The following is a 24,529-nucleotide window of genomic DNA, read 5'->3' on the forward strand; positions in this document are numbered from 1 at the left end:
GCCAAACAGTGACATCTGATGTGCTTGTCTGTCCATCTACCTATGCTGGCATGTCAAAGTAAGAGTCCACAATCTAAACAATATCTCAGATGTCTTAGTGGTATTTAAGGAGTGGGATTACATGAGCTTTTCTCTCAGGCCTCTTTATTTTAGATGTGAATGTTGACTATGATCTTTAGCAAGCTCATGTAGGGAGAAGAGCAATGAATTTGGGAATATAAAAAAGTATAAAGAAAACTCAATTTCTTTTTCATGGTGAGGGCTTTGTGAATCTTCCCTGTTGAAGAAAGAAGGACTAAATCCCCTCTTCATAGATTTTAAGACTGATGTTCTATCTTGTAAGGCTTCTCTAGAAATAAGGCCAGTGATGGATGGGCTCCAAATTAATTTGTATTTGATAGTTGTTTATCTGAAGACTTTTTAAAAAAATTCCAAATGGGAGTGGGGGTGGAGCTGGGTTCAAGCAGTTTGTTTTAAGAAAGGGGGTGTGGTCTCAGTAAAGGCAGCAGAGCAGGTGATTGTGACATGTCATTGGGAAGGTGGATTGGTGGAAAACCTAATATGTTTTCTTTTGCAAGCTTTCTGAATCTGTATGGTGTATGCCTCCTTGATCTTGTCCTTTTATACTAAAAGTTTGAAACACTTAAACTATCAAAGAAGCAGTCTGTACATTAGGGCTCTGTACTATCAACTCTCTTTCCTTCATCTTCTTTACTGCTAATAGTTTCCTTTCTCTTTACACCAAGGAGACCATCTTGGTATTTATGTTTCCTTTTTGTGCAGGGAAGTAAATAATTATAGAGGAAGAAACCTTCAAATCAACAAAAGAGGTGGTGGAGAGGATTAGGTGGCATGAGGATCAGTCCAATGGAGTGGAATTATCCCCCTTTAAGTTGCTTCAATTTTGATATGGTTCTACTGTTTAAAGCATATCTATTTATTCCCTCCCTTATGGATACTCCAAACTTGATTTAATTAACATGTACATTGGGGTCCAATAAATAGATGTTTGAGCACATGTGAGTCATATGAAATTCTTCACAGCTGACCATGTAGGTATTACCTTCCTTTTGTGTTCAGAAAAAGTTTAATAATTGCTGCCTGGGCATGCAGACATTATTCAGTAGAAAAAGCACACTAGACTTGAGTAGGTGTTTGCCTACAAAGTCTTATTTCAGGAATTTCCCAACTATTTTTCCATATCTGCTCACTGATATTTCAAATTCCATTTAAAGGGAAAAGCCTTTTCATCCAAATTAGAAAGACTTAAAATGCAACTGCAAGTGACAACAAGAATAATAAAAATAACCAACATGTATAGATTTTTCTATGAGTAAGACATTATTCTAAGGACTAAGTGTGGTATATGTGACTGATACTTGGTTTTTCCTGAAAACAAGGTTTGACTGGGGCAAGGAAGAGGAGATAGTAGATTTGAGGTCTGTTAGTACCTAAAAGTTTGAGAAATACTCTAACGGCCAATAAGGAAGATGCCTAGGACAAGCAGTTAAATTGTCAATTCTACTAGTAAATGTACCATAGTTGAGGCAGAATTTTACATTCATTTGCTCTCTTTTTTTTTTTGAGAGGTAAAAAAAAAAATTATTTGCGTTAAACAGAGGATATGCCTAGGAGCAAGATCTCAATAGACTGAGAAAAATGCTTCCTAGTTCCATTTTTTTATCTTTTAAGAATTGCCTCTTCTTTTCCCTGGGTCTTCGTAAGGTGTAACATGGGTTACAGTGTAGTACTTCTATGGTACATCTAGGCTAAGGTTCTCACTACAATAAGGGCCCCAAGGGTTAAATTGGGAAAGGTAAGTAAGGTCCTCTTTTTTTTTTTTTTTTTTTTGTTAATCTTCACCCGAGGATATTTTTCCATTGATTTTTAGAGAGAGTGGATGGGGGTGGGGGAGTCACACAGAAAGAAACATCGATGTGAGAGAGACACATCAATTGGACGGGGGATTGAGCCCACAACCAAGGTATGTGCCTTTGACTGGAATCAAACCCGGGACCCATCAGTCCTTGGGCCTAAATTCTATCAACTGAGCCAAACCGGCTAGGGCAAGGTCCTCTGTTATGACACCATTCTCAGAAGTTGAAGGTCTGTATTTAATAATCTATTATGAATCTGGTTTTCTACTTTTAATGTTTGGTTTGTTTTTTTGAATGTTTTATATCGTCTCACAAATATAGCTATTTGAATGGTTTAGTTGCTTATTTGAGAAAAATCATAAAATGGAAAAATCACTAAGATGTCAGGTGGGTGAACCATATTGCAATCTTCCCCCAAAGACAACTTTTCCCATTTCTTTCTCTAAATTACCAGTAAATCATTCTAATGTCTCACACAATGTATGTAAGTAACTTCCTGTTATTTCCTGCTGCATGTTAAGGGAGTTCCTTAACATCAGTTCCTTATCATCAGTAGAAGGGTAGCTGTTTAACTGTCATTCATTCATCTCTTCCTCATATATAGCTCTTGGTGTTTTTTTGTTTGTTTTGTTTTTAATGAGAAGTATAAATGCTGTTGTAAAAATGCTTCTGTGAGCTTCTTCTAAAGTCAGAGGTCAGGTGTGTGTGATGAAGCTAATTTCTGTTGTATTAACTGAGAAGGAAAATGTCACATTGAAGATGAAGGGACTAAAGAGTGAAGAACATTTTACTTACTAGTATTTTCAGGTTATACATAATTCACTCTGATTACTGAAGTTCTGCATAGACATATAGTGAAAGGGAATCCCACTGTAGCACTTGTAATTTGAAATATCCATCCTAACACCTTACTCAATCTTATATTCTTCTCATAAGAAATAATAATGGACACTCCACTCAAACAGGAAAAGTGATAATGTTCTACAATTTTCTAGGCATATTAACCTTTTGTATTTTGAAGACCTGAATCTATTTTAATGCCCACTCTACCACCTACTTACTGTGTAACCTTAGACAAGCTGCTTAAACTCTCTGAGCTTTAATTATTAACTGGAAAACAAAGATAATATCTGCTATACTAACCTAAATCAGAGGTTTCTGAGAGACTCAAATGAAATAGGAAATCATACAGTGGACTATATTGTGGTATATCTCCTACATTATGTTAACCTTTTTCCTGTTAACTTAATGTAGGAGGGACTTCATTATTTATTTATCTTGCCTAGGACAGTGTAGCTCAGAATAGACCCTATAAAAACTTAACTTATACCCAATAATTTTTCCCACAGACGATGTTGTTAATGATAAAGATGGTATATTATATCCTGTGAAAGATAATATATTATAAATTCAAGGTCTTTTAAGACCTAAAGGCTCACAGCTAAAAACAGGTACTCATGTAGAAAAATTTTAGATATCAGTATTGGCTATCTTCCCAAGGCAAGTCTAGCACAGAAACTGATAAACACATAGAACGTGTTTAATGAATGTTTGTTGAATAAATTGCAGTTTTATTTATTGCCCTACACACCTATTCTTACTTGACCCCATGAGACATCTTTATTTATAGGGGTAACTACTGATCAGGCAACTAGAGATCCTAGAAGCTTAAAGGGGTTCCAGGAGACCAACAGAAATCACAGTCATAAACTTATTGGAGATATACTGAACCTGATAAAAAGCAATGCAGGGAAGTGATAGCTACTATTTATTGAATTCCTACTATGTTCTTCACATATATTGTTCCAGGTCTGTTGGTATCTAAGTCTAAACTCTTTTCCTCACTGTCTTCATTGCAAGAAACACTTGGAAAAGTACCTATCCAAGGTCATGGAAGCATGAAGAACCATCCTTTAACAATGTGAGCCAACCATTTATAATCTAGTCATTTGCAGAATGAGGAACTTCATTTAGATGACCTCTGATTCCTTCTGTCTCTAACATGATATATTTCTTTCACTTCATAGACTCAAATATTACGCAAGAAATCTCGTCATAAAAGAGATTCCAATATCTTTTTATTTTATAATTTACAGACTGTATTTAGTAGTACTAGGTAAGTACTTAAGAATGCTGTTTAAGTTTTATTAAAGATATTTAACCTAAATTTATGTAAAGTTAACTATGCTGGTAAAATACTTAGTAGGCTATGTTAGGTATTGTTAAAAGAAAAAAATTTTCAAATGACTTTTTAAGTATCAATTTTTAGGGGTTTTTTTTTTTGTTTGTTAATCCTCCCCTGAGGATATTTTTTTCATTGGTTTTTAGAAAAAGAGAGAGAAGGAGAGAGAGAGAAGAAGAGAGAGAGAAACTTTGATGTGAGAGAGACACATCAATTGGTTGCCTCCTGTATATGCTCCAACTGGGGCTGGGATTGAACCTGCAACCCAGGTAAGTTGATCAGGAATTGAACCTGTGACCCTTTGGTGTATGGGCCAACGCTCTAACCACTGAGAGACACTGGCCAGGGCTTAGGGCTTTTTTTGGGTTTGTTTTTAAATATATTTTTATTGATTTCTGAGAGGAAGTGAGGAGAGAGAGAAACATCAATGATGAGAGAGAATCATTGATCATCTGCTTCCTGCACACCCCCTACTGGGGAGTGAGCCTTGATCTTTTGTTTCATAGGTTGATGCTCAACCACTGAACCATGCCAACTAGGCCTTAGGTTGTTTTTTAATCAATAGTTTGTTTGAGGGGTGGGGATGGAAGTAGATGGTGTTGTTTTAAACATAGCCTGACTGGCAAATTCACTTACTGAATTTTCTTTCCATTTATACATTTGTTCTCTCAATACAGTATAGACAATTCTGTCTGTATTCTGAGACTGACCATGAAGAAACCTGTGTACCTATTTATATTGAGATAGGACACTGAATTCTGTTTTGGAAAAAGATTCTACTTCTTCAAAATCTCATGCCATTTGAGCATTGTTGATTTTTTTCATTAAGTCTCTGTAACAAACCCTTAAATATGAATCTAAGCACATGACTTACTGTTGCATCCATGGTGATGGAGGGCAAGAGAGAAATGACAGTTACAATGATTCATCCTAGTGGAAACTTGGTCACTAACTGCATGATGTTGCAGAAGTGAGGGGAACCAGGTTTGCTAAAGTAATTGTGGTGATAGAAATGTATTAGCCTCAGAAGCTACTGAGGTGGTCCATTCTATCCTAGTCAGTGTAAAATAAGATAAAATAAAATAATAAAATAAAATAAAATAAAATAAAAAATTAAAATAAAATAAAAAGTGATTCATCTTGGCATGCAAGCTACCCGAGGGCAGGAGCTTTATAATATTTACTGTTCTATCTATAGAACCAAGAACATATGTTGTATGAGTGAATGTTAGGTCTCTCTGGCCTTACCATTGTGGTGGCAGCTCAGAGGAATTTTCATTTATGGTGCAGAAATTCTCCTTTGGAGCCTGGATCTCATATTCAGTGGGACTGGCTGCTTCGGAAGTAGTTGGCATATGGCTTATTAGGGTATTGTCTGGATTTTTGTTCTTTTTGTAGCTGTCACTGCTCCAAGGAAAGGAGGCCAGTTTTGGAGAAAATTTTCTGATCAGTAACTTTGGAGAACTCTCTTTTCCTTCTGAAAAACATAGTTAGTCACCAGTTCAGATAGAAGCAGAGAAACTTCCTCTTGGCTCAGGGTTGAATAGAATCAGGGAGATCCTGAAGAATAAATACCTGGGGAAACAATGAGTCTTGCTGTGGAGACTGCAGTCCCAGCCTCATTTTCTGCAATGCACTTGAATTCCCCAGAGTCTTCAGGAAATACTTCTGTGATAATCAAGGTGCAGACTTCCTCTGAAAAGGGAAGAGATTCAACATGACCAGAATATTTGGGTGCCTCTAATTAACAAACAAAAGTGATTCATTCTAGGGGAAATTCAACCACTAACTGAATAATGTGGGAAAATGTCAGGGAGAGTAAGTACTAGGAGTAGAATATTCCTGAGACAATCCATCTGATTAGATTTTTGTCTTTGAGTGGGCTCATGAAGAGAAATCTTAAAAATATAACCCAAATTAGTACTAGCTCAGCCCCCATCACCTGCCTTTTAGTCATATCTGTTTTCTCTACTAGATTGTATATTCCTTGAAGCAGAGATTACACTTTATTTCTTCTAGATTGCTGTAGCTTTACTGCTTAGCATAAAAGTTTTGTATAGAAAGATTTTCTGAACTGACCGAAAAATTATCATTGCCATGGTAGTTAGATTTAATGTTAGTACAGTGATGGCCACTATGTGATAGGCACATTTCCTTCTTGGACAGTCAACAATTTGGATGGTTGATGTCAGAACACCTCCTTACTGCCTCATGAGTCACAAATACTATATCAACTGGAATTAGAAGAATGCATGCTCTATGAGGTCAGACACAATGGCCAAGAATGGAACCTGGCCATAGTCTCCACTCAGGAAATATATGTTGAGTGGATGAATAGATGAATAAATACACTTAAAGAGTCTAGTTATCTTGTTTCTTCTGTGTGTCAGTTCAAGAGTTGGCACAGGGTAGCCTGAAAACTGCTCATGAATGGCAAAAGTAATTTAGGACACAACGTATTCTTAGATACTAATTTTGGCTTAGGCATTTATTATCAAGATATTGGAAATTTGTACTTACCAGGAATGGGTGATAAACAAGCTTCTGAAAGATAAAACAAGAGAATAGAGAGAGAATTTAAATGGTAACAATTAATTTAGTTGGGAAAAGGGGCCATGTGTATATGAGAAATAACTTGAGGTTGAAATCTGGAATCAGAGACTATAAATTCTAGAGAAACTCATAAAAAGTGCATAAAGGAACAGACACTTTGCAGGGTGCTGGAAGAACTGTATTTTATCTTGTTCTGCCACAAAATTGCTCTGTGACTGTGTGAAAATTACTTTACTTCTTTGGACCTTTGTTCTTTATTTCTAACATGAAGGTAAGACCAGGTAATATCTCTTCACTGAATGTGAACCATTGCTGAAACACTAATCTGAGGTGCTCTCTTTTCCCCAAGAAAACCCTTTTCTTTTAATATCTTTAAAATAAAGTTAAACACATTATAAAAATACTGTAGTAGTATTGTAGAAAAATACAATAAAAGTTAATAGTTTTCTCTGGGTGGTGAGAAAATGGGTTATTTAAAGTGTCTTTTTTATGTTATAGTTTTTCTACATTTATTATAATAAATTTGTGCCCTGGCTGGTGTGACTCAGCTGGTTGAGCATTGTCTTGTGCACCAAGAGGTTGCAGGTTCAATTTCCGGTCACATGCCTGGGTTCCTGGCTTGGTCCTCAGTAGGGAACATGTAGGAAGCAGCCGATTCAAAAAAGTACAATAAATGTTATTTTAAAAAGAAATATCATGCTCTTGCCAGTGTGGCTCAGTTGGAGGAGCATTGTCCCATATACCAAAAGGTTGAGGGTTCGATTCCTGGTCAGGACACATACCTAAGTTGTGGGTTTGATCCCCGGCACCAGTGGGGACATGTGCAGGAGGCAATGAATCAATATTTTTCTTTTTTTTCTCTCTCTCTTCCCCTGTCTTTAAAAATCAATGAAAATGTCCTCGGGTGAGGATTAAAAAAAAAAAAAGAAATATCGTATTAGTCATACAGATGTTTCTTAAATGTGATGTGGAAATGTTCAGTTGTTTTGACTTACCATTTTAAGTGAATATGTTTTCTTCCTTTGTTTCCAGAACTATCTTGACTTAAACCCTGGCTGCAGCATTTACTAGCTTTGTGACCTTGGACAAGGTGTTTAACATTTCTGATGTTAGTTTCTTTTTTTAACTTATAAAGTGGCGGTAACAGCACATACCTCAAAATGTTGTGAAGATTAAATGAGAAATTGTTTATAAAGTACAAACTTAGTGTTTAGCTTGAGTGATATTGTCATGTTTTTTACCCTTCCCTAAGTTAATTACTCTATAAAACACTTACATAATAAAGTGTTTAGAAAGTTATCTATCAGTTTTCACTTGTCTTAACTCTTTTAAAAAATATGTTTATTCTCACATTTTTTTTCTTGTATGCCAAGAACTCATTGGGAAGATAGCTAAGATTAATTTATAAAAATCAGTCCTTTCATAGCTATTAAAATTATAGTTTCATCAATTTGCTATCTTCCCCCCCCCCCTTCTTCTTTATATTAAAGCTGGGGACAGTGAAACAAGGAAGGGCCTAGGATAGAAGAAGCAACAGGAGAGAGATTAGATAGGGAAATGAGTTTAGGTTTGGCTGCTCTGGCTCACTAAGAAGTCAGAGAAAAGGGGGCATTGAAGATAGGTTCAGGGGGTGCCCCTTGCTTTCTGGTTGCAAGTCTCACGGAGTCCCTTACAGTTTAGGAGATGCATACCTATGGGGGCAGAAAAAGAGGAAGGGAGAGGCATAGGCATGCTCCTGGGAGTGAGAGCACGCCTTCTTTTTGGTTGTTTCTGTTGAGGAAACATTTGGATATAAAATAACAATTAACAATAGAAATCTCTGAGTCTATAACAAATCAGCTATTAAACTTTTAAAACATGAATTAGATTTCAAGGTTAATTGGAATAAAAAGAAAATTGAAAATTTTATCATGATACTTTTCCTCAGAATCCGAAAGTCATCTGAGTCTGCTATCTTCTCTTTCTCTCTGTACCAGTGAACTTGCACTGTGGCTGTGGCCTGGACTTGGCATTCAAACACAACAAATTGACCTCTGGTGGTAGAGATGTCTTGAAGATGCTGAAGAACACAGAATGGAAAAAACTTTTACCATATACAATGATTTGGGATATAAGTTACAGTAAGTGTGCATACTTTTTCATCATAATTATTGACAACTGACTAATCAAAACAAGGAGCTTCTGGGCATTCTTTTGCACTTTATAGTATGCTTTATAGTCAGGTATAAATTATTTTTATCTTAATTTTATAGAGTTGTGTTTAATAAGAAGGTTGTTATTCATGCCCCAAGAGCCATTTTTCAAAATAGAAACAGAGTAGTTGAAAAGTCTTTACTGCCCTGCCCAAGTAGCTCAGTTGGTTAGAGAGTTGTTTGATAAACCAAGGTTGGGATTCAATCCCTGGTCAGGGCACATACAAGAATCAGCCAATGAATGCATAAAACAAGTGGAACAACAAATCAATGTCTCTCTCTCTCTAAAAATAAATTTTAAAAAAGTGACAAAAAAAAAAAGAAAAGTCTTTACTTCATTGACCATTTTGTTGAGTACATATATAGTCACAGATTTAAACTTTATTATTGGTCAAGTAGCTTGGGCAGTATTGTAATTTGTTAAGAATTCTGTACCGTGACTTAGAGGACTTGAGCCAAAATCTCAACTCTGCCACTGTCTGGTTGAAGCTGATCCTAGAAACTTGGAAGACTCTTAATCTCTGTGGAACTCACGTTTTGTTTTGTTTTGTTTTGTTTTGTTCGTTAATCCTCACCTGAGGATATTTTTTCTGTGAATTTTTAGAGAGAGTGGAAGGGAGAGAGGGAGGTGTAGAGAGAGAGAAAGAGATGTTGATATGAGAGAGACATATCAATTGGTTGCCTCCCAGCCCCACTCCCACTGGGGCTGGAATTGAAATTGCAACCCAGGTATGTGCTTTTGACTGGGAATCAAACTCAAGATTTTTACATGTGAAATAGGACTAGAAAAATGTTCAGCCTACCTTCAGGTTTTGAGGTTCATTTCAGACAAATAATCTGAAAACTTTCTTTAAAGAATGAAGAGTTATATTACTATATTAAAAAGTGTTTATTGACGATAGCTAGTTTAGTCTCACAGTGCATACATGAATGTATGGCATTTGTGGTAAATTTCCATCTTAAATCCTCATTTCCCACATCTCCTATTTCCAGCTCCAGGGACCTCTAGAATCTAGAATTACATTTCAGATTATAAATTGGTCCTGAGACCAGAGAGGGAATGTCTGAAGTCCTCCTATTAGGTGAAACTTAGTTGAGACATAATGACCACCAGCCCAGCACTTGAGCCTGATGCCTAGGACTGCATATCATAGGGAAAGAATCCAGCAGAAAATGAGATGTGTGGAAATAATTGACACATGAGCCTGACAGTATCTGTTGAAAGCGAGCTTCCAGAATTGATAGAACTTCTTAGTCTTTTTTTAAAAAATATATCTTTATTGATTTCAGAGAGGAAGGAAAAGGGAAAGAGAGACAGAAACATCAATGATGAGAGAGAATCATTGATTGGCTGCCTCCTGCAGGCCCCCTACTGGGGATTGAGCCCACAACCCAGGCATGTGCCCTTGACCAGAATCAAACCCAGGGCCCTTCAGTCCACAGGTTGACGCTCTATCCACTGAGCCAAACCAGCTAGGGCAGAACTTCTTACTCCTTCTGACATTGTTTTCCATGTCTCCCATCCTGTATGTGGTACAGGTTAAGTCCCTACCATGCTTCTCATACTTTGGGCCAGCAATGGGCAGAAAAATGTTCCAGTTCTGTCAGGTTTGGAAATTGGAAGAGGATTGCAACCTTAGTTTGGTTTGACCTAGCTGATTAAATTTTGCTGTTTTCAGTAGGTGATAGAGGAGTCTTCTCAATCCTGATTTCTGACTGTGACCAAAGCAGGAAATAGATACTGCTTTGCGTATTGACTTCTTCATAAGGGTGTCTTATAGCTAGTTAGGAGAACCTGATAAACCTGGAGGAGAGAGGATTGCTTGGACACAGGATTGCCCTCCAGAGCTGGAGGATTGACAGAGCAAAAGCCTGAGAGCACAGGATAAACCATGAGTTGCTCTGTGACATTCTGGAACTCAGATTTCTCATATATAAAATAATAATAATCTCTGAGGTCCTTTCTAGTTCCCCTTTCCTCCTTTTCACTCCTTTGATAATGCCTACAATTTATCTATAAAATCCAAACTCTGTCATGCAGTATGGATAGGTTACCTTGGTAAACACTGGGGCCACAACACACGTGGGTTCTGAAAGGCTGCTGCAGGGACTCTGCATCTGGTTTAAGAAATAGAAGAGACACTATCATCCATATCGTCAAGGCCCTGAAACTGAGGCGCATGGTGGCCGTGAACTAATTGCATCAGTTTTAGCTGCTACTAACCACACCCTAAGATTACTTTTGGAAAGGATGCTTCTTCTTTTTTAAAAATATATTTTTGTTGATTTCAGAGAGGAAGAGAGAGGGAGAGATAGAAAACATTAATGATGAGAGAGAACCATTGATTGGCTGCTTTCTGCACTCCCCATACTAGGGATCAGTCCACAACCCAGGCTTGTGCCCTGACCGGGAATTGAACCTTGACCTCTGGTTAATAGGTTGAGACTCAACTACTGAGCCACATCAGAAAGGGAGGCTCATGCTTCTAATTTAGATGTCACCTTGGATGCCTGCTCCAATGCCACCTTTTTATCTCTCTCCTCCAGCATTCCATCAGATGAGATGGTGAAATAGAACACTGGGCAATTATATAGATGAGAAATGAGTATTGGCAATTATTTAGAGGCTGTATATTAAAAGTTTCTAAATTTTACTGACTAGATTTTTTCCCTCCCTCCATACAGTTGTCCTTGTTTAAGTTTTTGAAAAAGCATCTCCTCCCACCCCCATTTTTTAAAATAGGGAATTCATTCCTCAGATAGTTAGAATACTCTTTATGGTACTGAGCTCCTAGAAACCAACTGTCCCTTTTGGTCTGGCATGCAGACAAATGGCCAGACCACAGAACTACCATGGAGTTATTTCTGAGACCCATGGATTTCTTTTTTTCTTTTTAAATATATTTTATTGATTTTTTACAGAGAGGAAGGGAGAGCAATAGAGAGTTAGAAGCATCGAGGAGCGAGAAACATCAATCAGCCGCCTCCTACACACCCCCCACTGGGGATGTGCCCGCAGCCAAGGTACATGCACTATGCCGGAATCGAACCTGGGACCCTTCAGTCCGCAGGCCGACGCTCTATCCACTGAGCCAAACTGGTTAGGGCCCCATGGATTTCTTTATTGCTGTTTCTGAGATCATGCAGCTGGATGCTCTCCTCATGTCTACTACTTTTCAAGAAAGTTGCATTAATCCATGCAACTTCTCCTCTGGGCCCGAGTCTCCATTACCGGGACTCCTTGGAAGGCTTTTAAAACCGAACCTACCCTCTGGGGGTCAATACACAATGGGTGAACTAAGGTAGAATAACTTGATCTGATGTTGGAGGTTTCATTAATCTGGGAACTGATGGTCAGAGAAACTCTAGTGGTTTTCTTCTTTATCCTGTGGAAGAAACAAAACCAAACACAGTCCAGTGAAAGAAAGATGAGAGGTGGCTTTGATAGAAATGCCCAACTGTATACATTTGAATGTATATCATTTTTTGCCTATAATCCTTATTTTTCTTTTGCATAATAATCTTAGTTTTTTTTCTTTTTGACCAATTATTAGGGGATTATGTCTCCAAAAGTTTTTGCTTTAAACTTCCTTTTTCTTAATTCAATAGGGAGTGGGCTGTTACTAAACAATTTATGCACACGAAATAACGTATAACGCAAATAAAAATCTCAAAGTTTGATAATTTTTTGGGGTGTATTTTTTAATAAGCAGAATTCCCCCCTGTATTCATATGCAACAAATGCCCATTCGCATGCATCTTTTGTACTTACTCTGACATTTCTGCATATTCCGAACACCATCCCAGAGAGAAATGTTTTCTTACTTCCCTGGGTACCTACAAGAAAGAGGAAAAAATTCTGTCTAAATTTCACTGGAATTTAATAAAATCAACTGACTGTATTCACTCTAGGACCAGCAAGTTGGTTTGTTACAGACAGTAGGTTGATCCAGAACATCTGCATTCTTTACTAAGTTGGAACTACTTCAATATTTTCTGTTTAAAAAATCCAGATGTTTACCTTTACAGAACTATAGCACTTGCTCTCAGAAAAGATACTGAGTTATTTCCAAAAAACATCATTTCAGAGGGCATATATTAGTGTCTGTGAATTTGTGTTTTTGTCTGAAGTCTTCAGAATATTTGTTATAATAAGAAATCTAATAAAAACAAATTGCTGTGTCTATTATAAGGAAGGATGTTGTCAATGTTGGTATTATCTCTATGAGGACTTAGTAGAGAAATAGATCTCAGTTCTTAGTATCATGAATAATTGGGCTTCTCCTGTGCTGCTAGTTTAGTTTTTCCTCACAGATACTCTGAACCTTAATATTTGTATTTCTTTTTTTTTATTATTGCTTAAAGTATTACAAAGGGTATTACATATGTGTCCTTTTTTTCCCCCCACCCTTGACAATCCCCTAATATTGGTTGTATTTCTTGTTGTGTTACCTACTTGAAAGTTTAGAGCTCACTTTATAGCCAATAATTCAACAGAGTTTGGAGTCAGTATCTTCTACATTTATAACCTGATACTTAAAAACAACAACAACAACTATATCTGTGATGGTTTATTTACCCAATCCAACATTTAGATCACATGACTCCACAAAGGTGTGTATTGCTTTATGCTGTTTCCCTCAACCCCATCTCACAAATAAAAGCAATTGATACAGAAAGATTCCTCTTTTTCTAACCTTGGCAGTAAGTCCTCACACTACACTGGCCATCTTAGGTGAAGTTAAGCAATAACAGCATTGCAGACTAAGGGAAGATATGGGAAATCTTGTCTGACATCTTCAGACAACAAAACTAAAAGACAGAGAGGTTATATTTTTTGCTCAAGGTCATGCAATCTATTGGTAGAGTCAGAATTAGAATCCCAATCTCCTGTCTTCTAGTGCCTCTAGCAAATGAACTCTATATTACTATATACATTTAAAATTTTATAATTAAAAATTTGTTTGAATAGAGACTATAGTGATTATTTTTCCTTTTACCAGGGTAGTGTGCATTTATGGTTATGAATTCACTGGGTAATGGAATAGTCCTTTTTGTATGTAAGCTCCATGATGGCAGAGACAGTTTGCTTTGTTCACTCTTATATCCACCATGTGTAGAATAGTGCCAGGCACATAGAAGATACTCAGTAAATAGTTGTTGAATGAATTAATTTGCTTTATTGGCAATATTGTCTATAAGACTTTAGTGGAGAATGTTTGTGGTTTCTAGAGATTCTAACCTTTAAGTATTAGACCCTGGAGAGAAACCCTATGAACAGCAGGGAAACTCTGGTTGTAGCAGGAAGATAAAAATGAAAAGCTTCCCCTCATGGGAAGAGAAGGATTAAGTGAGAGAGTATGTATGAAACTTCTTGGAAGAAACATAACTTATAAATAAATACAAGGCCAGTTGGTTCAAGAGGCTAGAATTTCCTCTAAGCCCCTTGGCATGTCTCAAAGGAGAAGCTAGAAAACAGCAGAATAGTTATGGTGGTGGATGAAATTCAGGTTTTTGCCCACATTGAAATTGTTCTATGTCCCCAGGCTAATGAGAAGGAAAAGAGAAAATTCAATCCTTATAAAGGGAAGGTCATACTGGGACCCCCTAACATTCCAGATGCTTTCTGTTCTAAGCATGAATAATCAAACTTCATAGACAAGATTTCTGGTCAGGGGACAATGCTAGTGTTTAAGCCATGGGGTTAGGAGGGTAGGCAGGACTTCCCATGTCCTGTGACTTATCTTCCAACCAATGAAAGGAGACAGTGATAACGAATAAAAGCAAGAAATTCTCTGAATTTTACGTTGGCATATGCCACTGGTTAGCATGAGTTAAACAGTCTGTGTCTGAAGATTGTATAGGATTGGGAAAAAATATAGAGAGGACAGGTAGTGTGGAAAATAGATAATTAGTTCAGGATTGAAGAAATCTAGATTTTGGTTCCAGGTCTGTCATTAATTAGTTATATGATCTTGAGCAAGACCCTTTGGGATCTTAGTGATCTGTGAGAAGTGGAATGGTCCCTAAGGTTTCTTCTAGGTCTATTTTCTCTTTTTTAATATTTTCAAATTTCAGGGTCTGATCATGCTTTAAAAATCTCTGATTTACGTAATTACTACAATAGATGAAATTCCATGAGAGGATAAGATAAAGATGAACATTGGGCTAAAAGCAAAAGCAGTCATCATTTAGGGCTGTGGCTTAGACTGCCATTCTGGAATGTAGAGGTTTGAAAAATGAGCTCAGTTTTAATTTTATTTTTTAGCTCAATTTTAGAGTTACTTAAACAATTGTTATTTATTTATGAAAACAAATTTTTCAAAACTCATTGGGTAAGTGATAACAATTGTTATTTATTTATGAAAACAAATTTTTCAAAACTCATTGGGTAAGTGATACAACATGAGAACCACCTCACTTCCAGAAAAGGAATACTTTATAAAAGAAAATTCCCTCTTACATATTGAGTTCTTTCACTAAAGCCACTGTAGTCTTTACATTTGATTCTCATATATCTTCCCCTAGGGGTTAGAAAAAGATGTTTAGAAAAATAAGTAATAAAAATCCTTTTGCTTGACTGTTAATGAAAAAATACCATACCCCAGAGTATTAAAATGAAAATGTGGGTTCAGAATATATGTGACCTATCTTGAAGTGTTCCTTCTTGATTTTAGGTAGCACTGGGTATGTCCTTGAGAGAAAAAAATAGCTAGGGATTTTACTTTGGGGATGAGTTATGCTAGCAGGCTTCATGTCTCACGTAAATGGTAACCTTTGCTGAGTGTAACCCTAGCTCTTTGTAAAGAGAACAGAATTAGACTCCACCAAATGAAGAGTCCAAGATCTTGGCAATCTTACTCTGGAAAGATGACAGGATACATAGAGATCATACAAATGAACAATGATGATGCCCTTATAACATTGCCTGAATAGCTAGGGTGTCTGCAGAGTTATGCTAGTTTAAGGGATATAATGTAGGTTCAGTGGTCTGAAAAATAGAACACTAGATCTTTTTAATTATTATTTTAAAATATTTTTATTGATTTCAGAGGGAGAGGAAGGGAGAGACACATCAATGATGAGAGAGAATCATTGATCAGCTGCCTCCTGCACGCCCCATACTGGGGATCGAGCCTGCAACCTGGGCATTGTACCCTGACTGGAAATCAAACCATGACCTTCTGGTTCATAGGTCGATGCTAAACCACTGAGTCACGCTGGCTGGGTGAACCCTAGTTCTTTATAAAAGTGAACAATTGAAGAATCTGATAATAGCTACATTAAGCAAAAATTGGGGAAAGAGAAGTGAAGTAGGCCGATTAGCAACATACATTTCAAATGTTTTTAAATGTCAAATGATTTTGTCTATTTTAGATTTATTTTAAATATTTATTTATTATTTGTTAAAAAATGCCATACTAAGTAACCTTTCACAGAAAAAAGATAATTAATTTGAAGTGTCCACAGAGCAACAGATATTATGGAAGACATTTGTTTTTTATTTTGTATTATACCTAACAGAGCAAGAAGAGGGAGAAAAATAGTTGAGGAAAGAGGTACATGAGTTAAGTCAGAAAAAGAGTTGTTAGTTGTGTGCATGTATGATGATTTTCATCACTTTTTGAACACGTCCAAAGTTTCTGCTTTCTATGGCACAGGGGTATCAGTTTGCAAAAATGAATGAATTTGACTTGTGAACATATTCAAGGTGTTTGAAGAGAAGATGATATTTGACATCAACTGAGTATTTTGATGATTTTGAAAAATTCTTAAGGAAGTTTTGGTACGTGAGAAATTATAAACACGCACTTCACCATTTCTTCCCCAGTTTATCTAGACCATTTTTCGTGATCATGGTATCTCCCCTGCCAGGTAAGTATCTAGACCATTTTTGAGCAACAGTAGGTTTTTAGTTTTTCTGATCGCTTGATTTTTTTTTTTTTACCATAATGTCTTCATGTTTGACTCTTTCTTTTGTTCTTTCTCTCTTGCTTTTCAGAAAAGAAATCACCTTTTTATTTTCAACACATTAAACTAATATCAAGGGTGAGCTTTTGTTTTTCTAGATAACTAGAAAATTTATCTGATCTTACTTAATGTTTTGCCTCTTCACAGTGTTTTGTCCAATTTCTTGATTTTACACAGTGCCAAGGAGATTTTCAATCATGTTTTTCCATGTTAGAGCACTCACTGTCCTGGTTCTGATAGTTCCTTCAATAGCTAAATGGTGTTTTGCTCTAAAACCACTTACTTTATGAAGCTATCTTAGAAGATAACTACTCTTACTAGCTACATGGCTATCTATGTGGCTCAATCCCTACTGTACTTGTTTTACAGTTGACAAAGTCCACATTGTTCATGGCCTTTCTCTGACTAGTTCTCCATCAAAGGCTATGATGTTTGGCCATGAACTAGGAAATGTCACTACTTCCTCCCCCTGATGCTGAGATCTTACTAGGCTTGGAAACAACTGGGGCATATCTTGGAGCTCTTGCTCACTGAGGGGCTTTTTTGGAGCATATAGTCTTTCTCCTGTGACTTGATGTTTTAGGTCAGGAACTTGAGAAGCATTAGCTGTGTGGTTTATCTCTGATCCTCCTGTGGTCAGCTGGGGCATCTGGGCCTAAATGCATTTTTCCAAAATGGTTTCTTCATTCACATGTCTGGAACCTTGGTGCTACTTGGTACCTGTCTGTCTGTCTGTCGCTCAATATGATGTCCAATCCTTCAGGACCTCTCTGTGTGTCTTGAACTTTTCACAGCATGGTGACCTCAGGGTAGTTGGCTTTCTCACATGGAGGCTTAAGGTTCTAAGAGCAAGTGTTCGAAGAATCATCTCTCTTTTAAAGAAAACCTTCCTCACTTTGTTTTATTGTGATTTTTTAAAATCCTCAATTATGGCCGAAACTGGTTTGGCTCAGTGGATAGAGCGTCGGCCTGCGGACTGAGGGGTCCCGGGTTCGATTCCGGTCAAGGGCATGTACCTGGGTTGCGGGCGCTTCCCCAGTGGGGGATGTGCAGGAGGCAGCTGATCGATGTTTCTCTCTCATCGATGTTTCTAGCTCTCTATCTCTCTCCCTTCTCTCTGTAAAAAATCAATAAAATATATTTTTAAAAAAATCCTCAATTATGGCAGAATAGGAACTAATTTTAAAAGACTCAATTCGTAGAAATCTTCTATATAACAAGTTAGGTCTTCAGGTTCAGATACTGAGATAAACAAATGATTGGTTTGAATTATGTGGCACGCTACCTTTTACTTTTTAGCGAAAGATTAGGTTTAGGAATTTTTTTTCTTATTGGCTGATAAAATATTGAAATTGAACCAGCCCCAATACAAAGGAGCAGTGGTGGCAGAGGCCTGGACTCCAAGAGAATGATCTGTAGTAGTTCCTGGTCTCATTCTGCAGCACCTGCAGTGACTGTGCTGATGAGAGATGTCAGGAGAAAAGTTGCTTAGAGTTAAGAGCCTTATCATCTTGGAAGCAATGAACAACTTTCAATCCAACTTTTGGTAGAACTGCCAAATTGACAAAATTTGTATTTTGCAAGCTCTCTCCACCTCTTTCATCTGCTCCCTTCTCAGCACCCTGTCCTTCACAGTTACAGTCTTTTCTTCCTTTAGACTTAGCTCCCAAAGCTATCACTTACTCAAGCCTACATCAAACTGATTTGTTTTATACCAATCCCTGATAGACTGGTTTGGACAAAGATACACATCTTTCCATGAATACATTATACACCTCAATTTGTCTTTTTTAAAAAGTTAAATTTATTGAGTCCTGGCTAGAGTGGCTCAGTTGGTTAGAGCATCGTCCTGAGCAATGAGGGTCATGGGTTTGATTCCTGGTCAGGGCACATACCCAGGTTGCAGGTTTGATCTCCAGGCAGGGTGTGTAGGGAAGGCAATTGATTGATGTTTCTCTCTCTCTCTCTCTCTCTCTCATATCAGTGAAAAACATATCCTCCGGTAAGGATTAAAAATTATTTAAATTTATTGGGGTGACATTGGTTAATAAGATTATATGGGTTTCAACTGAACATTTTTATTATACATAATCTGTATATTGTATTGTGTGCCCATCACCCAAAGTCAAATCATCTTCCATCACTATATATTTGGCCCCCTTTAACCTTTAATACCTTCCATTCCCCCTTCCCTCTGGTAAGCACCATACTGTTGTCTGTGTCTATGAGTTTCAGTTTTTAATCCCACATACGAGTGAAATGACATGGTTCTTAGCTTTTCTTTTCTTTTTTTTTTTCCCTCACCCCACACCCCTCCCCCCCCAAGAATAGTCAGTCCATTCCCTTTCTATGTCCCTGATTCTATTATAATCGCCAGTTCATACTGTTCATCAGATTATTTATTCCCTTGATTTTTAGATTCACTTGTTGATAGATGTGTATTTGTTGTTCATAATTTGTATCTTTACCTTTTTCTTCTTCTTCCTCTTCTTAAAGGATACCTTTCAGCATTTCATATAATACTGGTTTGGTGGTGATGAACTCCTTGAGCTTTTTCTTATCTGTGAAGCTCTTTATCTGACCTTCAATTCTGAATGATAGCTTTGCTGGATAAAGTAGTCTTGGTTGTAGGTTCTTGGTATTCATCACTTTGAATATTTCTTGCCACTCCCTTCTGGCCTGCAAAGTTTCTGTTGAGAAATCAGCTGACAGTCGTATGGGTACTCCCTTGTAGGTAACTGATTTTCTTTCTCTTGCTGCTTTTAGGATTCTCTCTTTGTCTTTTGCTCTTGGAATTTTATTTTTATTTTTATTTATTTTTTATTTTTTTAAAATACATTTATTGATTTTTTACAGAGAGGAAAGGAGAGAGACAGAGAGTCAGAAACATCGATGAGAGAGATACATCGATCAGCTGCCTCCTGCACATCTCCCACTGGGGATGTGCCCGTAACCCAGGTACATGCCCTTGACCGGAATCGAACCTGGAACCCTTCAGTCCGCAGGCCGACGCTCTATCCACTGAGCCAAACCGGATTCGGCTACTCTTGGCATTTTAATTATGATGTGTCTTGGTGTGGTCCTCTTTGGATTCCTTTTGTTTGGGGTTCTCTGGGCTTCCTGGACTTGTAAGTCTAGTTCTTTCACCAGGTAGGGGAAGTTTTCTGTCATTATTTCTTCAAATAGGTTTTCAATATCTTGCTCTCTCTCTTCTTCTGGCACCCCTATAATTTGGATGTTGGTACGCTTGAAGCTGTCCCAGAGGCTCCTTACACTATCTTCGTATTTTTGGATTCTTTTTTCATTTTGCTTTTCCGGTTGGGTGTTTTTTGCTTCTTCGTATTTCAAATCTTTGACTTGATTCTTGCGATCCTCTGGTCTGCTGTTGGGAGTCTGTATAATGTTCTTTATTTCAGTCAGTGTATGCTTAATTTATAGTTGGTCCTTTATCACAACATCGAGGGTCTCATTAGATTTCTTGAGGATCTCACTACATTTATCGGCGGTCTCACCAGTCTTCTTGAAGATCTCACTACATTTATCGGCGGTCTTACCAGTCTTTTCGAGGGCCTTATTAAGTTTATTGGCGGCTTCTAGACAGTTCTTTAAAGACCTTAAAAGTGTGGTTTTGAACTCTATATCCAGCAGTTTGCTTTCCTCTGATTCTGTCGTTTGTGTCCTGTTTCTTTGTCTTGGCATTTTTTATGCTTCGCTGTGTCGATAGAGTGCCTTTCTGTGCTAAGTGTGGTTCTTAGCTTTTCTGACTGACTTATTTCACTTAGCATAACATTTTCAAGACCATATTGTCGCAAATGGCAGTATTTCATTTTTCTTAAGACTGGGTAGTATTCCATTGTGTATATGTACCACATTTTCTTTATACAATCGTTTATCAAAGGTCACTTTGGTTGTTTCCATGTTTTGGTCACTGTGAATAATGCTGCAGCGAACATAGGGGTGCATATATCTTTGTGAATAAATGTTCTCAATTTTTTTCAGGTAGATACCCAGAAGAGGTATTGCTGGGTCATATGGTAATTCTCTTCTTAATTTTCTGAGGAGCCTCCATACTGTTTTCCATACTGGCTGTACCCATTTACAGTTCTACCAAAAGTGAATGAGGAGTACTTTTTCTTTATAACCTCTCCAACACTGTTACTTGTCTTCTTGGTAATAGACATTCTAACAGGTATGAGGTGGTATCTCACTGTAGTTTTGATTTGCATTTCTCTAGTAGCTAGTGAAGTAGAGCATCTTCATATATCTGTTGGCCATTTGTATGTCTTCGTGGGAGCAGTGTCTATTTAGGTCCTCTGCCCATTTTTTAATTGTATTGTTGTATGCTGTTGAGCTATGTGAGTTCTTTTTATATTTTGGATATTAACCCCTTGTTGGAGCTATTGTTTATAAATATCCTCTATTTAGTTGGTTGTCTTTAAAAATATATATATTTTTTGTTGATTTCAGAGAGGAAGGAAGAGGGAAAGATAGAAACATCAATGATGAGAGAGAATCATTTGATCGGCTGCCTCCTGCAAGCAACCCACCAGAGATTGGGGAGGGAGCCCGCAACCCAGGCATGTGACCCGACCGAGAATCAAATTAGTGACCACCTGGTTCATGGGTCAGTGCTCAATCACTGAGCTATATCGATTGGGCAGTTGGTTGTCTTTTTGTTTTGTTGATGGTTTCTTTGCTCTGCAGAACCTTTTTAGTTCGATATAGTCCTATTCATTTACTTTTGTGTTTACTTCCCTTGCCTTTGGGGTCAAATTCATAAAATCTTCTTGAAGACCAAGGCCCATAAGTTTAGTACCTATGTTTTCTTCTATGTAATTCATTGTTTCAGATCTTATATTTAGGCCTTTGATTCATTTTTGGGTTAATTTTTGTACATGGGGAAAACTGTAATCTAGTTTCATTCTTTTGCATGTGGCTTTCCTGTTTTCCTGGCACCATTTATTGAGGAGGCTTTCTTTTTTTCATTGTATGTTTTTGGCTCCATTGTTAAAAATTATTTGCCCATAGACATGTGGTTTTATTTCTGGGCTCCTCCCGTACATACCCCAACTGGAGATTGAATCCACAACCTAGTTATGTGTTCTGACCAAACACATACTTAAACCACAGCCTTTTGGTATATGGAACAATGCTCCAACCAACTGTACCACCTGGCCAGGGCAATATCATGCTGTTTTGATGATCATTACTCTGTAGTCTAATTTGAAGTCAGGTGGTGTGATACATCCAGCTTCATTCTTTTTTCTAAGGATTGCTTTGGCTATTCAGGGTCTTTTGTGGTTCCATACAAATCTGATGATTTTTTGTTCTATTTAGCTAAAAAATAGTGGGATTTTATGGGGATTGCATTAAATCTGTATATGGCTTTGGGTAATATGGACATTTTAACTATGTTGATTCTTCTAATCCATGAACATAGAATATCTTACCATTTCATTGTGTCTTTTTAAAATCTCTTTTAATAATGCTTTGTAGTTTTCACAGGTCCCATTTGTCTTTAAACAGGAAGAGCCATTACTTTAACCCAAATGACACCTTCTCCAGTGGTGGCACTCTGAAGTAGACAACTCAATTGGCAAGGCATCTTGGAGGTGGGGTGTGTGGGATTAGATTCCTTCTAATATCTTTCACATCCTGCTAAATTCAGAAGAGACTGATATTTAATCCTAAAGCTATTATTTCCATTGATATTTAACCTAAAATAGAAAAAGAGACTGCTTGGTGTGGTTCAGTGGTTGAGCGTCAACCTATGAACCAGGAGGTTACGGTTCAATTTCTGGTCAGGGCACATGCCCAGGTTGCGGGCTTGATACCCAGTGTAGGGCCTGCAGGAGGCAGCCAATCAATGATTCTCTCTCATCATTGATGTTTCTATCTCTCTCTCCCTCTCCCTTCCTCTCTGAAATCAATAAAATATGTATATTAAAAAATTTTTTTTAAATAGAAGAGGAAATTTGTCCTTTTTTATGCTACTGGCTTGAATATATGTTTTTATATTATAAAATGATGCCATTGACACATACACAGTTATTACCAAGAGGAATACTGTGTGCACAGGACAGCTAGGACCACATACTGTCATTAGCTGGGAGCAGGGTACCCACCACATGGACAGCGGCATGTACTAGAGCTATATGTAACTAGAAGAGTCCTAGAGAGGAGAATCCATAGCATTAAGCTGGCTTTACAAATTAAAAATAAAATAAAATAAAATAAAATAAAATACCATGCACAATCATCTCTGAGCTTGATTTTTAGTGAGATTAATTCCCTACATACTAACCACTTTATATGTATTTTCTCATTCACAAAAATCCAGGATGTAGAGATATTCTTTTTCTTTTACAAATAAGGAAACAAACTTAGGGAGGTTACACAAGGTGGAGCCAGGAGTAAATCCACATAGTTTATCTCTAGAGCAATTCTAACCTCTGCTATTAGAAATATACTTCCATGACCTGTGCCCTTCTTGGAAATTAGGAGGAAAGGGGACCTGGGTTCTAAGGAAAAGCCTGAAGTTCTACTTCATAACTAGCCTTTGGTTTTAGAAGGGGCCTTATAAGGATATGAATGGAAATATCCACCAATAATCTTCTCATATATAGGACCCTGGGTCAGAAACTTAACTTTGACAGTGGTCTCTGCTATTTCTCAGATGTATAAGAAAATATATGTGGTGTTGAGATACCAGTAAATAGAACTGGACAGTGTGCAAAAAGCTTCTGCAGAATGTGAGATGTGTGGTAACTATTGATTTCATTTTGAGATGTGAAATAGCTCTAGGTCAAAGCCCCAAGGACCCACATCAGAGGTCTTGGCAGAGGCAGAACTGAAAGTGTGTTTAGTAAATAAAATATTTGAGACCCCAAGGGCAAATTCCACTAGGTCCAGCACCCTCACTATAGAATATGATGCATACAAGAGGAAGGGAAGACAGTGATTAGGGCAGGCTAGTGGGACATCTTTTTCCCCTAACTTTCTTCTTTTAACACGGTTTAGTTTAACTTACTGTCACCTTGACAGTGTTGAGCTGTGTGAGAGATTGAGAAGATCAGTATACTAGTATAGTAGGGGAGAGAAGTGACAAGCTCATGGAGGCAAAGGACAGTTTGAAATGCCAGGTGATTGTGTGGGAGGTGTAATGATAGTAGATACATGCGGAGCAGGCTTTTCAGGGAGGTTATGGAGAAGTTGGGGTTTAGAGAGAACTAAGAGAGGAACTCAGGCTTTGCAGCTTCAGACTTAATCTCAGGGCTGTCCCTGGTTCCTACAGCTACAGGTGGGGGAGAGGGTAAGGGGCAGAGGGAGGGACAGTGCAGAAGTGATATCACCTAAAATCATAAAATTATTTAATATTAGAGCCCAAAATGACCTTAGAGCCCATCAAGTAAACCTCGCCCCTCAGTTTTAGTTTAAAGGGAACTTAGAGCGATTGTTTAGTTGCTTCAGAAACAGTTTGGCTATTCATGGCAGGCTTTATCCTCATGTTCTTTTGCAATTTTGTTTCTTGTTTAAAACCCTATTCATTAATGACCCTGTATGTGTATGTATATCTGTTTGTGTTTGTGTGGGTATGATGTCTATGTTGGGTCTGGTTTGTCAGACAATAGAGTGAAGGATGGTGATTTTAGTTACCTTTTTAGCTGCAAAACTGAAACCAACTTAATCTATAGATTTTTGAGTATCCACTCAAAGTATTTCTTTGTTTCTGAGGGCTGGACAACATACTTTAG

General features: G+C 37.5%; 1 long non-coding RNA gene and 1 other non-coding gene across 2 annotated transcripts; both read left to right on the top strand.

Moving 5' to 3' along the window:
* Nucleotides 1-3,690: 3,690 nt before the first annotated feature.
* LOC118659017 lies at nucleotides 3,691-8,700 on the top strand. Its single transcript, XR_004968432.1, has 4 exons — nucleotides 3,691-3,798; nucleotides 3,905-3,993; nucleotides 7,645-7,720; nucleotides 8,589-8,700. It is a non-coding gene; the product is annotated as an uncharacterized LOC118659017 (long non-coding RNA).
* LOC118659450 lies at nucleotides 4,993-5,122 on the top strand. The gene has a single exon (XR_004968568.1). It is a non-coding gene; the product is annotated as a small nucleolar RNA SNORA66 (small nucleolar RNA).
* Nucleotides 8,701-24,529: the final 15,829 nt, after the last annotated feature.

The sequence above is a fragment of the Myotis myotis genome, unplaced genomic scaffold (genome assembly GCF_014108235.1).
Source record: "Myotis myotis isolate mMyoMyo1 unplaced genomic scaffold, mMyoMyo1.p scaffold_m19_p_6, whole genome shotgun sequence".
In the NCBI taxonomy this organism is placed as follows: Eukaryota; Metazoa; Chordata; class Mammalia; order Chiroptera; family Vespertilionidae; genus Myotis; species Myotis myotis.